Here is a 17,312-nt window from a genome sequence, read left to right on the forward strand (position 1 = left end):
CTGCGGATGCAGTTTATTGCCCCTACTGTAAGGGAAACACCCCACATCAAAGGGATTACAGTAGATCAAAGCCCTTACCCCCTGAGACCCGACCGGTCACACACACCCCCGGGAATTGGCGGAATACCCTGCTGCGCGATAGCCATCTCCTACTGCGGGTAAGGTGGGAACTTCTACTGTAGCTATGTGTGGGATCGGATCTGAGCCGGGGCTTCAGGGGATGTTCTCTCATGCATCAAGGGAATCTCAAGAATGTACTATGTGTAATAAAGCAATAAACCTGTGTATAAGAGACCAGGTCTCAGAGATGCAGTTAGAGCACCTCGTGACGATACCTTGCTGTCTGATCTGATGTGTTCTGCTCCGATGGAATAAAACTTTGTTTCCTGCCTTCCAGTCTCCGGCGCCTGCCTCTTTCATTGGTAAATTATCGAGTGGTATGAGAGGCGATTACCGCCGGGCAATACTTGAAAGGTTATCGACTGAAACTGCCGCTACCATTTAACAGTAGGGGTGGGCGGAATTTGCGAAAGCGACTTTCGCAAATTATCGCGAAAATGTTAAAAATCTCTGCAAACAAGCGGAAATATCGCGAAGATGCGGGGGTGTTTTTCCCGCCCGTTCGCGATATTTTTTGCATGGTTGCGGGTCGCTAACTTACCCCTGTGGTTGCTCGCGGGCGCGGCCATCTTGTTTTCAGTTGTCTCGCGGTGCATGATCGTGAGAAAAAAGACGTGATCGCGCGACGCATGATGTCACTGCGGACGCGAACTGTCGCGAGACAGCGCAAATGGCTAAAACAATACAACATCTCATGGAGAACGCGACCGGAGCGGGAAAACTTGTCGGCGAACGCGGGGATTCAGGTAAGGCGACCGCGCGCGCGCGAGAATGTATTATTTTACAGCGCGAGCAAGAACCAAATTATCGCAAAGCTGCGGAATGCGGAAATTTTGACATTTCCGCACTCTCCGCGGAACGCGGAAATGCCAAATTATCGCAAATTCCGCGAACGGAACGGAAATTTTGCCCAGGCCTAGTTTAGGGTAGTGCAGTGGTGGTTGTGTGGTGTAGGGGGACGTGCTGGGGTAAGTGTTTTAGGGCTTAGTGTCATGCAGTGGTGTTTAGGTAGTGTAGGGGGTCGTGCTAGGGGTAGTATTTTAGGGTTTAGGGAAGTGCAGTGGTGTTTGTGTAGACTGGGGGGTTGTGCTGGGGTAGATGTAGGGTTTAGGGTAGTGCAGTGGTGTTTGGGTAGTGTAGGGGGTCATCGTAGGGGTAATGTTTTTGGGTTTAGTGTAGTGCAGAGGTGTTTGTGTATTGTAAGGGTCATGCTGGGTGTAGTAATTGAGGGTTTATGGTAGTGCAGTGGTGTATGGGTAGTGTAGGGGGGGTGGGTAGTGTTTTAGGGTTTAGGGTACTGCAGTGATATTTGGGTAGTGTAGGGGGTTGTGCTGGGGGTAGTATTTAAGGGTTTAGGGTAGAGCAGTTGTGTTTGTTTAGTGTAGGGGGTCGTGCTGGGGGTAGTGTTTCAGGGTTTAGGGTAGTGCAGTGGTGTTTGTGTAGTGTAGGGGGTAGTGTTTTATGGTTTAGTGTAGTGCAGTAGTTTTTGTGTAGTGTAGGGGTCGTGCAGGGGTAGTGTTTTAGGGTTTACTGCAGTGCAGTGGTGCCTGTGTAGTGTAGGGATTTGTGCGGGGATAGATTTAGGGTTTAGGGTAGTGCAGTGGTGTTCGGGTAGTGTAGAGGGTCGTGCTGGGGGTAGTGTTTTAGCGTTTAGGGTAGTGTAATGGTGTTTGTGTAGTGTAGGGGGTCATGCTGGGGTAGTGTTTCAGGGTTTAGGGTAGTGCAGTGGTGTTTGGGTAGTGTAGGGGTTTGTGTGGGGGGTAGATTTAGGGTTTAGGGTAGTGCAGCGGTGTTCGGTTAGTATAGGGGTTCATGCTGGGGATAGTGTTTTAGGGTTTAGGGTAGTGCAGTAGTGTTTGTGTGGTATAATGGGTCATGCTGGGGGAAGTGTGTTAGGGTTTTCGGTAGCGCAGTAGTGTTCGTGTAGTGTAAGGGGTCATGCTGGGGGTAGTGTTTTTGAGTTGAGGGTAGTGCAGTGGTGTTTGTATAGTGTAGGGGTCGTCCTGGGGGTAGTGGTTTAGGGTTTAGGGTAGTGCAGTGGTGTGTGTGTGGCATAGGGGTTTGTGCTGGGGTAAGTCTTTTAGTGTTTAGGGTAGTGGAGTGATGTTTCTGTAGTATAGGGGGTCGTGCTTAGGGTAGTGTTTTAGGGTTTAGGTTAGTGCAGTGGTCGTGTTTGGTGTAGGGGGTCGTGCTGGGGTAAGTGTTTTAGGGTTTAGTGTAGTGTAGTGTTGTTTGGGTAGTGTAGGGGGTCGTGCTGGGGGTAGTGTTTTAGGGTTAAGGGTAGTGCAGTGGTGTTTGTGTAGTGTAGGGGGTAGTGTTTTAGGGTTTAGGGTAGTGCAGTGGTGTTTGTGTAGTGTAGGGGGTCGTGCTGGGGTAGTGTTTTAGGGTTTAGGGTATTGCAGTGGTGTTTGAGTAGTGTAGGGGTCGTGCAGTGGTAGTGTTTTAGGGTTTACTGCAGTGCAGTGGTGCCTGTGTAGTGTAGGGATTTGTGCGGGGATAGATTTAGGGTTTAGGGTAGTGCAGTGGTGTTCGGGTAGTGTAGGGGGTCATGCTGGGGGTAGTGTTTTAGGGTTTAGGGTAGTGCAATGGTGTTTGTGTAGTGTAGGGGGTCATGCTGGGGTAGTGTTTCAGGGTTTAGGGTAGTGCAGTGGTGTTTGGGTAGTGTAGGGGTTTGTGTGGGGGGTAGATTGAGGGTTTAGGGTAGTGCAGCGATGTTCGGGTAGTTTAGGGGGTCATGCTGGGGGTAGTGTTTTAGGGTTTAGGGTAGTGCAGTAGTATTTGTGTGGTATAATGGGTCATGCTGGGGGAAGTGTGTTAGGGTTTTCGGTAGCGCAGTAGTGTTCGTGTAGTGTAAGGGGTCATGCTGGGGGTAGTGTTTTTGGGTTGAGGGTAGTGCAGTGGTGTTTGTGTAGTGTAGGGGTCGTCCTGGGGATAGTGTTTTAGGGTTTAGGGTAGTGCAGTGGTGTGTGTGTGGTATAGGGGTTTGTGCTGGGGTAAGTCTTTTAGTGTTTAGGGTAGTGGAGTGATGTTTCGGTAGTATAGGGGGTCGTGCTTAGGGTAGTGTTTTAGGGTTTAGGGTAGTGCAGTGGTCGTTGTGTAGTGTAGGGGGTCGTGCTGGGGTAAGTGTTTTAGGGTTTAGTGTAGTGTATTGTTGTTTTGGTAGTGTAGGGGGTCGTGCTGGGGGTAGTGTTTTAGGGTTAAGGGTAGTGCAGTGGTGTTTGTGTAGTGTAGGGGGTAGTGTTTAAGGGTTTAGGGTAGTGCAGTGGTGTTTATGTAGTGTAGGGGGTCGTGCTGGGGTAGTGTTTTAGGGTTTAGGGTATTGCAGTGGTGTTTGTGTAGTGTAGGGGTGGTGTTTTAGGGTTTAGGGTAGTGCTTTGCTGTTTGGGTAGTGTAGGGGGTCGTGCTGGGGGTCGTGTTATTGGGTTTAGGGTAGTGCATTACTGTTTGGGTAGTGTAGGGGGTCATGTTGGAGGTAGAGTTTTTGGGTTTAGGGTAGGGCAGTTGTGTCTGGGTGGCGAAGGGGGTCGTGCTGGGGGTAGTGTTTTAGGGTTTAGGGTAGTACAGTTGTGTTTGTGTAGTGTAGGGGGTCGAGCTGGGGGTAGTGTTTTAGGGTTTATGGTAGTGCAGTGGTGTTTGTGTAGTGTAGGGGGTCATGCTGGGGATAGTGTTTTAGGGTTTAGGGTAGAGCAGTGGCGTTTGTGCAGAGTAGGGGGACTTGCTGGGGGAAGTGTTTTAGGAGTAAGGGTAGTACAGTTGTGTTTGTGTAGTGTAGGGGATCGTGCTGGGGTAGTGTTTTAGGGTAGTGCAGTGGTGTTTGTGTACAGTAGAGGGACTTGCTGGGGGTAGTGTGTTAGGGGTAAGGGTAGGGCAGTAGTGTTTGAGTAGTGTAGGGGGTCATGCTGGGGTAGTGTTTTCGGGTTTAGGGCAGTGCAGTGGTTTGTGTGTATTGAAGGGGCCGTGCTGGGGGTAGTTTTTTAGGGTTTAGGATAGTGCTGTGGTGTTTGTGTAGTATAGGGTGTCATGCTTTAGGGTTTAGGGTAGTGCAGTGGTGTTTGGGTAGTGTAGTGGGTCGTGATGGGGGTAGTGTTTTAGGGTTTAGGGTAGTGCAGTGGTGCTTGTGTAGTGTAGGGGTAGTGTTTTAGGGTTTAGGGTTGTGCAGTAGTGATTGTGTAGTGTAGGGTGTCGTGCTGGGGGTAGTGTTTTAGGGTTGAGGATGGTACAGTTGTGTTTCGTGCTGGGGTAGTGTTTTAGGTTTTAGGGTAGTGCAGTTGTGTTTGGATAGTGTAGGGGGTTCTGCTGGGTGTAGTGTTTTAGGGTTTAGGGTAGTGCTGTGGTGTTTTTGTAGTGTAGGGGGTCATGCTGGGGGTAGAGTTTTAGGGATTAGGGTAGTGCAGTGGTGTTTGGGTAGTATAGGGGTCATGCTGGGGGTAGTGTTTCAGGGTTTACGGCAGTGGAGTGGTTTCTGTGTAGTGTAGGGGTTGGTGCGGTGGGGAAGATTTAGGGTTTAGGGTAGTGCAGTGGTGTTTTTGTGGTGTAATGGGTCATGCTGGGGGAAGTGTGTTAGGGTTTACGGTAGCGCAGTAGTGTTTGTGTAGTGTAAGGGGTCGTGCTGGGGGTAGTGTTTTAGGGTTTAGAGTAGTGCAGTGGTGTTTTTGTGGTGCAATGGGACATGCTGGGGGAAGTGTGTTAGGGATTACGGTAGCGCAGTAGTGTTCGTGTAGTTTAAGGGGTCGTGCTGGGGGTGGTGTTTTAGGGTTGAGGGTAGTGCAGTGGTCTTTGTGTAGTGTAGGGTTCATGCTGCGGGTAGTGTTTTAGGGTAGTGCAGTGGTGTTTGTGTGGTGTAGGGGTTTGTGCTGGGGTAAGTGTTTTAGGGTTTATGGTAGTGTAGTGATGTTTTGGTAGTATAGGGGGTCGTGCTTAGGGTAGTGTTTTAGGGTAGTGCAATGGTGGTTGTGTGGTGTAGGGGGTCGTACTGGGGAAAGTGTTTTTGGGTTTAAAGTAGTGCAGTGGTGTTTGGGTAGTGTAGAGGGTCATGCTGGGGGTCGTGTTTTAGGGTTTAGGGAAGTGCAGTGATGTTTGTGTAGACTGGGGGGTTGTGCTGGGGGTAGATGTAGGGTTTAGGGTAGGGCAGTTGTGTGTGGGTAGTGTAGGGGTTCGTCCTCGGGGTAATGTTTTTGGGTTTAGTGTAGTGCAGTGGTGTTTGTGTAGTGTAGGGGCTATGCTGGGGGTAGTAATTTAGGGTTGAGGTAGTGCAGTTGTGTTAGGGTAGTGTAGGGGGTCGTGTTTTAGGGTTTAGGGTAGTGCAGTGGTGTTTGAGTAGTGTAGTGGGTCGTGATGGGGGTAGTGTATTAGGGTTTAGGTTAGTGCAGTGGTGTTTGTGTAGTGTAGGGTTTCGTGCGAGGGTAGTGTTTTAGGGTTTAGGGTAGTGCAGTAGTCTTTGTGTAGTGTAGGGGTTTGTGCTGGGGAAGTGTTTTAGGGTGTAGGGTAGTGCAGTGGTGTTTGGGTAGTGAAGGGGGTCATGTTGGCAGGAGTGTTTTAGGGTTTAGGTTAGTGCAGTGGTGTTTGTGTACTGTAGGGGGTCTTGCTGGGGATAGTGTTTTAGGGTTAAGGGTATTGCAGTGGTGTTTGAGTAGTGAAGGGGGTCATGCTGGGGGTAGTGTTTTCGTGTTTAGGGCAGTGCAGTTCAGTGGTGTTTGTGTAGTGAAGGGGGTCGTGCTGGGGGTAGTGTTTTAGGGTTTAGAGTAGTGCAGTGGTGTTTTTGTGGTGCAATGGGACATGCTGGGGGAAGTGTGTTAGGGATTACGGTAGCGCAGTAGTGTTCGTGTAGTTTAAGGGGTCGTGCTGGGGGTGGTGTTTTAGGGTTGAGGGTAGTGCAGTGGTCTTTGTGTAGTGTAGGGTTCATGCTGCGGGTAGTGTTTTAGGGTAGTGCAGTGGTGTTTGTGTGGTGTAGGGGTTTGTGCTGGGGTAAGTGTTTTAGGGTTTATGGTAGTGTAGTGATGTTTTGGTAGTATAGGGGGTCGTGCTTAGGGTAGTGTTTTAGGGTAGTGCAATGGTGGTTGTGTGGTGTAGGGGGTCGTACTGGGGAAAGTGTTTTTGGGTTTAAAGTAGTGCAGTGGTGTTTGGGTAGTGTAGAGGGTCATGCTGGGGGTCGTGTTTTAGGGTTTAGGGAAGTGCAGTGATGTTTGTGTAGACTGGGGGGTTGTGCTGGGGGTAGATGTAGGGTTTAGGGTAGGGCAGTTGTGTGTGGGTAGTGTAGGGGTTCGTCCTCGGGGTAATGTTTTTGGGTTTAGTGTAGTGCAGTGGTGTTTGTGTAGTGTAGGGGCTATGCTGGGGGTAGTAATTTAGGGTTGAGGTAGTGCAGTTGTGTTAGGGTAGTGTAGGGGGTCGTGTTTTAGGGTTTAGGGTAGTGCAGTGGTGTTTGAGTAGTGTAGTGGGTCGTGATGGGGGTAGTGTATTAGGGTTTAGGTTAGTGCAGTGGTGTTTGTGTAGTGTAGGGTTTCGTGCGAGGGTAGTGTTTTAGGGTTTAGGGTAGTGCAGTAGTCTTTGTGTAGTGTAGGGGTTTGTGCTGGGGAAGTGTTTTAGGGTGTAGGGTAGTGCAGTGGTGTTTGGGTAGTGAAGGGGGTCATGTTGGCAGGAGTGTTTTAGGGTTTAGGTTAGTGCAGTGGTGTTTGTGTACTGTAGGGGGTCTTGCTGGGGATAGTGTTTTAGGGTTAAGGGTATTGCAGTGGTGTTTGAGTAGTGTAGGGGGTCATGCTGGGGGTAGTGTTTTCGTGTTTAGGGCAGTGCAGTTCAGTGGTGTTTGTGTAGTGAAGGGGGTCGTGCTGGGGGTAGTGTTTTAGGGATTAGGGTAGTGCAGTGGTGTTTGTGTAGTGTAGGGGGTCGTGCTGGGAGTAGTGTTTTATGGTTGAGGATAGTGCAGTGGTGTTTATGTAGTGTAGGGGGTCGTGTTTTAGGGTTTAGGGTAGTGCAGTGATGTTTGTGTAGTGTAGGAGGTAGTGCTGGGGGTAGTATTTTAGGGTTTAGTGTGGTGCAGTGGTGTTTGTGTAGTGTAGGGGGTAGTGTTTTAGGGTTTAGGGTAGTGCAGTGGTGTTTCGGTAGTGTAGGAGTCATGCTGGGGGTAGTGTTGTAGGGTTTAGGATAGTGCAGTGGTGTTTGTATAGTGTAGGGTTTCGTACTGGGGTAGTGTTTTAGGGTTTAGGGTAGTGCAGTTGTGTTTGCATAGTGTAGGGGGTCATGTTGGGGGTAGTGTTTTAGGGTTTAGGGTAGTGCAGTGGTGTTTGGGTAGTATAGGGGTCATGCAGGGGCAGTGTTTTAGGGTTTATAGCAGTGCAGTGGTGTCTGTGTAGTTTAGGGAGTCATGCTTGGGGATGTGTTTCAGTGTTTAGGGTAGTGAAGGGGTGTTTGGGTAGTGTAGGTGTTTGTGCGGGAGGTAGATTTATGGTTTAGGGTAGTGCAGTGGTGTTCGGGTGGTGCAGGGGGTCATGCTGGGGGTAGTGTTTTAGGGTTAAGGGTAGTGCAATGGTGTTTCTGTGGTGTAATGGATCATGAAGGGGGAAGTGTGTTAGGGTTTTCGGTAGCTCAGTGGTGTTCATGTAGTATAAGGGGACGTGCTGGGGGTTGTGTTTTAGGGTTGAGGGTAGTGCAGTGGTGTTTGTGTTGTGTAGGGGTCGTGCTCGGGGTAATGTTTTAGGGTTTAGGGTAGTGGAGTGATGTTTCAGTAGTATAGGGGGTCGTGCTTAGGGTAGTGTTTTAGGGATTAGGGTAGTGCAGTGCTGGTTGTGTGGTATAGGGGGACGTGCTGGGGTAAGTGTGTTTTAGGGTTTAGTGTCGTGCAGTGGTGTTTGGGTAGTGTAGGGGGTTGTGCTAGGGGTAGTATTTTAGGGTTAAGGGTAGTGCAGTGGTGTTTGTGTAGTGTAGGGGGTTGTGCTGGGGGTAGTGTTTTAGGGTTTAGGGAAGTGCAGTTGTGTTTGTGTAGACTGGGGGGTTGTGCTGGGGGTAGATGTGGGGTTTAGGGTAGTGCAGTGGTGTTTGGGTAGTGTAGGGGGTCATCCTAGGGGTAATCTTTTTGGGTTTAGTGTAGTGCAGAGGTGTTTGTTTATTGTAGGGGTCATGCTGGGGGTAGTAATTGAGGGTTTATGGTATTGCAGTGATGTATGGGTAGTGTAGGGGGTGGGGGTTGTGTTTTAGGGTTTAGGGTACTGCAGTGATATTTGGGTAGTGTAGGGGGTTGTGCTGGGGGTAGTATTTAAGGGTTTAGGGTAGTGCAGTTGTGTTTGTGTAGTGTAGGGGGTCGTGCTTGGGGTAGTGTTTCAGGGTTTAGGGTAGTGCAGTGGTGTTTGTGTAGTGTAGGGGGTCAAGCTGGGGTAGTGTTTTAGGGTTTAGGGTAGTGCAGTGGTGTTTGGGTAGTGTAGGGGGTAGATTTAGGGTTTAGGGTAGTGCAGCGGTGATCGGGTAGTATAGGGGGTCGTGCTGAGGGTAGTGTTTTATGGTTTAGGGTCAATCAATCAATTAATCAATCAAAGCATTTATATAGCGCACTACTCACCCAGAGGGTCTCAAGGCACTGGGGGAGGGGGGTCCGCTACTGATCGAACAGCCAGGTCTTGAGTTGCTTCCTGAAGGCAAGGTGGTCCTGGGTCAGGCGGAGGTGGGTCGGGAGGGAGTTCCATGTCTTGGCGGCGAGGTAGGAGAAGGACCGTCCCCCTGTGGTGTCTCTTCGGATGCGGGGGACGGCGGCGAGGGCGTGGTCGGTCGATCGAAGCTGGCGTTTGGGAGCGTAGAAGTTGAGGCGGCTGTTGAGGTATCCTGGGCCTTGGTTGTGTAGGGCTTTGTGTGCGTGGGTGAGGAGTCGGAAGGTGATTCTCTTGTTGACCGGGAGCCAGTGCAGGTCTCTCAGGTGTCCGAAGATGTGGCTGCGACGGGGGATGTCCAGGATGAGTCGTGCTGAGGCGTTCTGGATCCGCTGGAGTCTCTTCTGGAGTTTGGCGGTGGTTCCGGCGTAGAGGGAGTTGCCGTAGTCCAGACGGCTGGTGACGAGGGCCTGGGTGACCGTCTTCCTGGTCTCGGTGGGGATCCACCGGAAGATCTTTCGTAGCATGCGCAGGATGTCGAAGCACCACGAGGAGACGGCGTTGACTTGTCTGGTCATGGAGAGGGAGGAGTCCAGGATGAAGCCCAGGTTGCGTGCGTGGTCTGTTGGTTTGGGTGCGCTGCCTAGGGCGGGGGGCCACCAGGAGTCGTCCCAGGCGGAGGGTGAGGATCCCAGGATGAGGACTTCCGTCTTGTCCGAGTTCAGTTTCAGGCGGCTGTTCTTCATCCATTCGGCTACCTCTTTCATCCCTTCGTGAAGGTTGGCTATGGCGGTGGCGGGGTTGTTGGTGAGAGAGAGAATCAGCTGGGTGTCGTCGGCGTAGGAGATGATGTTGAGGTTATGCTGGCGTGCGATGTCTGCGAGGGGGCTCATGTAGACGTTGAAGAGGGTTGGACTGAGCGAGGAGCCTTGAGGAACGCCGCAGATGACTTCGGTGGCTTCAGATTTGAACGGGGGGAGGCGGACTCTCTGTGTCCTTCCGGCGAGGAAGGAGATGATCCACTCCAGTGCCTTCTCCTGGATTCCGACGTTGCTGAGTCGCTGCACTAGTGTACGGTGGCAGACAGTGTCGAAGGCCGCAGAGAGGTCTAGGAGGATGAGGGCTGCTGTTTCTCTGTTGTCAAGCAGTGCTCAGATGTCATCGGTGGCTGCGATCAGGGCGGTCTCGGTGCTGTGGTTGGCCCGGAAGCCAGACTGCGAGAGGTCGAGGGAACCGTTCGTCTCGAGGAAGGCGGCCAGCTGCTTGTTGACGGTCTTCTCGATGACTTTTGCAGGAAACGGGAGCAGCGAGATGGGGCGGTAGTTCTTGAGGTCGGTGGGGTCGGCTGATGGCTTCTTTAGTAGAGCGCTGAGTTCGGCGTGCTTCCAGCTCTCCGGGAAGGTAGCGGTGTCAAAGGAGGTGTTGATGATGTCCCGCAGGTGGGGTGCGATGACAGCGTCGGCCTTGTTGAAGACGTGGTGAGGGCAGGGGTCGGTAGGAGATCCGGAGTGGATGGAGTTCATCGTGCGGACGGTGTCTTCGTTGCTGATCGGGGTCCAGGCGCGGAGGGTGGTGGTGGGGGGCGGTGGTTCGGTCGTGGCGTGCGTCGGTTGAGTGCTGAAGCTGTTGTGTATGTCCGCGATCTTGTTGTGGAAGTAGGAGGCAAGGGAGTTGTAGAGGTCTTGCGAAGGGGTGATGTCATTGTTTCCGGTAGTGCAATGGTGTTTGTGTAGTGTAGGGGGTCATGCTGGGGTAGTGTTTTAGGGTTTAGGGTAGTGCAGTGGTGTTTGGGTAGTGTAGGGGTTTGTGTGGGGGGTAGATTTAGGGTTTAGGGTAGTGCAGCGGTGTTCGGGTAGTATAGGGGGTCATGCTGGGGGTAGTGTTTTAGGGTTTAGGGTAGTGCAGTAGTGTTTGTGTGGTATAATGGGTCATGCTTGGGGAAGTGTGTTAGGGTTTTCGGTAGCGCAATAGTGTTCATGTAGTGTAAGGGGTCATGCTGGGGGTAGTGTTTTTGGGTTGAGGGTAGTGCAGTGGTGTTTGTGTAGTGTAGGGGTCGTCCTGGGGGTAGTGTTTTAGGGTTTAGGGTAGTGAAGTGGTGTGTGTGTGGTGTAGGGGGTCGTGCTGGGGTAAGTGTTTTAGGGTTTAGTGTAGTGTAGTGTTGTTTGGGTAGTGTAGGGGGTCGTGCTGAGGGTAGTGTTTTAGGGTTAAGGGTAGTGCAGTGGTGCTTGTGTAGTTTAGGGCTAGTGTTTTAGGGTTTAGGGTAGTGCAGTGGTGTTTGTGTAGTGTAGGGGGTCGTGCTGGGGTAGTGTTTTAGGGTTTAGGGTATTGCAGTGGTGTTTGTGTAGTGTAGGGGTCGTGTAGGGGTAGTGTTTTAGGGTTTACTGCAGTGCATTGGTGCCTGTGTAGTGTAGGGATTTGTGCGGGGATAGATTTAGGGTTTAGGGTAGTGCCGTGGTGTTCGGGTAGTGTAGGGGGTCGTGCTGGGGGTAGTGTTTTAGCGTTTAGGGTAGTGCAATGGTGTTTGTGTAGTGTAGGGGTTCATGCTGGGGTAGTGTTACTGGGTATAGGGTAGTGCAGTGGTGTTTGGGTAGTGTAGGGGTCTTCCTGGGGGTAGTGTTTTAGGGTTTAGGGTAGTGCAGTGGTGTGTGTGTGGTATAGGGGTTTGTGCTGGGGTAAGTCTTTTAGTGTTTAGGGTAGTGGAGTGATGTTTCGGTAGTATAGGGGGTCGTGCTTAGGGTAGTGTTTTAGGGTTTAGGGTAGTGCAGTGGTCGTTTTGTGGTTTAGGGGGTTGTGCTGGGGTAAGTGTTTTAGGGTTTAGTGTAGTGTAGTGTTGTTTGGGTGGTGTAGGGGGTCGTGCTGGGGTAGTATTTTAGGGTTAAGGGTAGTGCAGTGGTGTTTGTGTAGTGTAGGGGGTAGTGTTTTAGGGTTTAGGGTAGTGCAGTGGTGTTTGTGTAGTGTAGGGGGTCGTGCTGGGGTAGTGTTTTAGGGTTTAGGGTATTGCAGTGGTGTTTGTGTAGTGTAGGGGTGGTGTTTTAGGGTTTAGGGTAGTGCATTGCAGTTTGGGTAGTGTAGGGGGTTGTGCTGGGGGTCGTGTTATTGGGTTTAGGGTAGTGCATTACTGTTTGGGTAGTGTAGGGGGTCATGTTGGAGGTAGTGTTTTTGGGTTTAGGGTAGTGCAGTTGTGTTTGGGTATTGAAGGGGGTCGTGCTGGGGGTAGGGTTTTAGGGTTTAGGGTAGTACAGTTGTGTTTGTGTAGTTTAGGGGGTCGAGCTGGGGGTAGTGTTTTAGGGTTTATGGTAGTGCAGTGGTGTTTGTGTAGTGTAGGGGGTCATGCTGGGGATAGTGTTTTAGGGTTTAGGGTAGTGCAGTGGCGTTTGTGTAGAGTAGGGGACTTGCTGGGGGAAGTGTTTTAGGAGTAAGGGTAGTACAGTTGTGTTTGTGTAGTGTAGGGGATCGTGCTGGGGTAGTGTTTTAGGCTGCAGGGTAGTGCAGTGGTGTTTGGGTAGTGTAGGGGGTCGTGCTGGAGTAGTGTTTTAGGGTTTAGGGTAGTGCAGTGGTGTTTGTGTACAGTAGAGGGACTTGCTGGGGGTAGTGTTTTAGGGGTAAGGGTAGTGCAGTAGTGTTTGAGTAGTGTAGGGGGTCATGCTGGGGTAGTGTTTTCGGGTTTAGGGCAGTGCAGTGGTGTTTGTGTATTGAAGGGGCCATGCTGGGGTAGTGTTTTAGGGTTTAGGGTAGAGAAGTGGTGTTTGGGTAGTGTAGTGGGTCGTGATGGGGGTAGTGTTTTAGGGTTTAGGGTAGTGCAGTGGTGCTTGTGTAGTGTAGGGGTATTGTTTTAGGGTTTAGGGTTGTGCAGTAGTGATTGTGTAGTGTAGAGGGTCGTGCTGAGGGTAGTGTTTTAGGGTTGAGGATAGTGCAGTTGTGTTTGTGTAGCGTAGGGGGTTGTGTTTTAGGGTTTAGGGTAGTGCAGTGTTGTTTGGGTAGTGTAGGGAGTCATGCTGGGGGTAGTGTTGTAGGGTTTAGGGTAGTGCAGTGGTATTTGTGTAGTGTAGGGTTTCGTGCTCGGGTAGTGTTTTAGGTTTTAGGGTAGTGCAGTTGTGTTTGGATAGTGTAGGGGGTTCTGCTGGGTGTAGTGTTTTAGGGTTTAGGGTAGAGCTGTGGTGTTTTTGTAGTGTAGGGGGTCATGTTGGGGGTAGAGTTTTAGGGATTAGGGTAGTGCAGTGGTGTTTGGGTAGTTTAGGGGGTCATGCTGGGGGTAGTGTTTCAGGGTTTATGGCAGTGCAGTGGTTTCTGTGTACTGTAAGGGTTTGTGCGGTGGGGAAGATTTAGGGTTTAGGGTAGTGCAGTGGTGTTTTTGTGGTGTAATGGGTCATGCTGGGGGAAGTGTGTTAGGGTTTACGGTAGCGCAGTAGTGTTTGTGTAGTGTAAGGGGTCGTGCTGGGGGCAGTGTTTTAGGGTTTAGAGTAGTGCAGTGGTGTTTTTGTGGTGTAATGGGACATGCTGGGGGAAGTGTGTTAGGGATTACGGTAGTGCAGTAGTGTTCGTGTAGTGAAAGGGGTCATGCTGGGGGTGGTGTTTTTGGGGTTGAGGGTAGTGCAGTGGTCTTTGTGTAGTGTAGGGGTCATGCTGCGGGTAGTGTTTTAGGGTTTAGGGTAGTGCAGTGGTGTTTGTGTGGTGTAGGGGTTCGTGCTGGGGTAAGTAATTTAGGGTTTATGGTAGTGTAGTGATGTTTTGGTAGTATAGGGGGTCGTGCTTAGGGTAGTGTTTTAGGGTAGTGCAATGGTGGTTGTGTGGTGTAGGGGGCCGTACTGGGGAAAGTGTTTTAGGGTTTAGAGTAGTGCAGTGGTGTTTGGGTAGTGTAGAGGGTCATGTGGGGGTCGTGTTTTAGGGTTTAGGGCAGTGCAATAATGTTTGTGTAGACTGGGGGTGTTGTGCTGGGGTAGATGTAGGGTTTAGGGTAGTGCAGTGGCGTTTGCGTAGTGTAGGGGTTCGTCCTCGGGGTAATGATTTTAGGTTTAGTGTAGTGCAGTGGTGTTTGTGTATTGTAGGGGCTATGCTGGGGGTAGTAATTTAGGGTTTATGTAGTGCAGTGGTGTTTGGGTAGTGCTGGGGGTCGTGTTTTAGGGTTTAGGGTAGTGCAGTGGCGTTTGTGTAGAGTAGGGGGACTTGCTGGGGGAAGTGTTTTAGGAGTAAGGGTAGTACAGTTGTGTTTGTGTAGTGTAGGGCATCGTGCTGGGGTAGTGTTTTAGGCTGCAGGGTAGTGCAGTGGTGTTTGGGTAGTGTAGGGGGTCGTGCTGGGTTAGTGTTTTAGGGTTTAGGGTAGTGCATTGGTGTTTGTGTACAGTAGAGGGACTTGCTGGGGGTAGTGTTTTAGGGGTAAGGGTAGTGCAGTGGTGTTTGTGTATTGAAGGGGCCGTGCTGGGGTAGTGTTTTAGGGTTTAGGGTAGTGCAGTGGTGTTTGGGTAGTGTAGTGGGTCGTGATGGGGTAGTGTTTTAGGGTTTAGGGTAGTGCAGTGGTGCTTGTGTAGTGTAGGGGTAGTGTTTTAGGGTTTAGGGTTGTGCAGTAGTGATTGTGTAGTGTAGGGGGTCGTGCTGGGGGTAGTGTTTTAGGGTTGAGGATAGTGCCGTTGTGTTTGTGTAGCGTAGGGGGTTGTGTTTTAGGGTTTAGGGTAGTACAGTGGTGTTTGGGTAGTGTAGGGGGTCATGCTGGGGGTAGTGTTGTAGGGTTTAGGGTAGTGCAGTGGTGTTTGTGTAGTGTAGGGTTTCGTGCTGGGGTAGTGTTTTAGGTTTTAGGATAGTGCAGTTGTGTTTGGATAGTGTAGGGGGTTCTGCTGGGTGTAGTGTTTTAGGGTTTAGGGTAGCGTTGTGGTGTTTTTGTAGTGTAGGGGGTCATGCTGGGGGTAGAGTTTTAGGGATTAGGGTAGTGCAGTGGTGTTTGGGTAGTATAGGGGGTCATGCTGGGGGTAGTGTTTCAGGGTTTACGGCAGTGCAGTGGTTTCTGTGTAGTGTAAGGGTTTGTGCGGTGGGGAAGATTTAGGGTTTAGGGTAGTGCAGTGGTGTTTTTGTGGTGTAATGGGTCATGCTGGGGGAAGTGTGTTAGGGTTTACGGTAGCGCAGTAGTGTTTGTGTAGTGTAAGGGGTCGTGCTGGGGGTAGTGTTTTAGGGTTTAGAGTAGTGCAGTCGTGTTTTTGTGGTGTAATGGGACATGCTGGGGGAAGTGTGTTAGGGATTACGGTAGTGCAGTAGTGTTCGTGTAGTGTAAGGGGACGTGCTGGGGGTGGTGTTTTAGTGTTGAGGGTAGTGCAGTGGTCTTTGTGTAGTGTAGGGGTCATGCTGCGGGTAGTGTTTTCGGGTTTAGGGTAGTGCAGTGGTGTTTGTGTGGTGTAGGGGTTCGTGCTGGGGTAAGTGTTTTAGGGTTTATGGTAGTGTAGTGATGTTTTGGTAGTATAGGGGGTCGTGCTTAGGGTAGTGTTTTAGGGTAGTGCAATAGTGATTTTGTGGTGTAAGGGGTCGTACTGGGAAAAGTGTTTTAGGAATTAGAGTAGTGCAGTGGTGTTTGGGTAGTGTAGAGGGCCATGCTGGGGGTCGTGTTTTAGGGTTTAGGGAAGTGCAGTGATGTTTGTGTAGACTGGGGGGGTTGTGCTGGGGTAGATGTAGGGTTTAGGGTAGTGCAGTGGTGTTTGGGTAGTGTAGGGGTTCGTCCTCGGGGTAATGATTTTGGGTTTAGTGTAGTGCAGTGGTGTTTGTGTATTGTAGGGGCTATGCTGGGGGTAGTATTAGGTAGTGCAGTGGTGTTTGGGTAGTGTATGGGGGTCATGTTTTAGGGTTTAGGGTAGTGCAGTGGTGTTTGGGTAGTGTAGTGGGTCGTGATGGGGGTAGTGTTTTAGGGTTTAGGTTAGTGCAGTGGTGCTTGTGTAGTGTTGGGGTAGTGTTTTAGGGTTTAGGGTTGTGCAGTAGTGTTTGGGTAGTGTAGGGGTCGTGCTGGAGTAGTGTTTTAGGGTTTAGGGTAGTGCAGTGGTGTTTGTGTACAGTAGAGGGACTTGCTGGGGGTAGTGTTTTAGGGGTAAGGGTAGTGCAGTAGTGTTTGAGTAGTGTAGGGGGTCATGCTGGGGTAGTGTTTTCGGGTTTAGGGCAGTGCAGTGGTGTTTGTGTATTGAAGGGGCCATGCTGGGGTAGTGTTTTAGGGTTTAGGGTAGAGCAGTGGTGTTTGGGTAGTGTAGTGGGTCGTGATGGGGGTAGTGTTTTAGGGTTTAGGGTAGTGCAGTGGTGCTTGTGTAGTGTAGGGGTATTGTTTTAGGGTTTAGGGTTGTGCAGTAGTGATTGTGTAGTGTAGAGGGTCGTGCTGAGGGTAGTGTTTTAGGGTTGAGGATAGTGCAGTTGTGTTTGTGTAGCGTAGGGGGTTGTGTTTTAGGGTTTAGGGTAGTGCAGTGTTGTTTGGGTAGTGTAGGGGGTCATGCTGGGGGTAGTGTTGTAGGGTTTAGGGTAGTGCAGTGGTATTTGTGTAGTGTAGGGTTTCGTGCTCGGGTAGTGTTTTAGGTTTTAGGGTAGTGCAGTTGTGTTTGGATAGTGTAGGGGGTTCTGCTGGGTGTAGTGTTTTAGGGTTTAGGGTAGTGCTGTGGTGTTTTTGTAGTGTAGGGGGTCATGTTGGGGGTAGAGTTTTAGGGATTAGGGTAGTGCAGTGGTGTTTGGGTAGTTTAGGGGGTCATGCTGGGGGTAGTGTTTCAGGGTTTATGGCAGTGCAGTGGTTTCTGTGTACTGTAAGGGTTTGTGCGGTGGGGAAGATTTAGGGTTTAGGGTAGTGCAGTGGTGTTTTTGTGGTGTAATGGGTCATGCTGGGGGAAGTGTGTTAGGGTTTACGGTAGCGCAGTAGTGTTTGTGTAGTGTAAGGGGTCGTGCTGGGGGCAGTGTTTTAGGGTTTAGAGTAGTGCAGTGGTGTTTTTGTGGTGTAATGGGACATGCTGGGGGAAGTGTGTTAGGGATTACGGTAGTGCAGTAGTGTTCGTGTAGTGTAAGGGGTCATGCTGGGGGTGGTGTTTTTGGGGTTGAGGGTAGTGCAGTGGTCTTTGTGTAGTGTAGGGGTCATGCTGCGGGTAGTGTTTTAGGGTTTAGGGTAGTGCAGTGGTGTTTGTGTGGTGTAGGGGTTCGTGCTGGGGTAAGTGTTTTAGGGTTTATGGTAGTGTAGTGATGTTTTGGTAGTATAGGGGGTCGTGCTTAGGGTAGTGTTTTAGGGTAGTGCAATGGTGGTTGTGTGGTGTAGGGGGCCGTACTGGGGAAAGTGTTTTAGGGTTTAGAGTAGTGCAGTGGTGTTTGGGTAGTGTAGAGGGTCATGTGGGGGTCGTGTTTTAGGGTTTAGGGCAGTGCAATAATGTTTGTGTAGACTGGGGGTGTTGTGCTGGGGTAGATGTAGGGTTTAGGGTAGTGCAGTGGCGTTTGCGTAGTGTAGGGGTTCGTCCTCGGGGTAATGATTTTAGGTTTAGTGTAGTGCAGTGGTGTTTGTGTATTGTAGGGGCTATGCTGGGGGTAGTAATTTAGGGTTTATGTAGTGCAGTGGTGTTTGGGTAGTGTAGGGGGTCGTGTTTTGGGGTTTAGGGTAGTGCAGTGGCGTTTGTGTAGAGTAGGGGGACT

Source organism: Triturus cristatus, chromosome 1_1 (genome assembly GCF_964204655.1).
Source record: "Triturus cristatus chromosome 1_1, aTriCri1.1, whole genome shotgun sequence".
Lineage (NCBI taxonomy): Eukaryota > Metazoa > Chordata > Amphibia > Caudata > Salamandridae > Triturus > Triturus cristatus.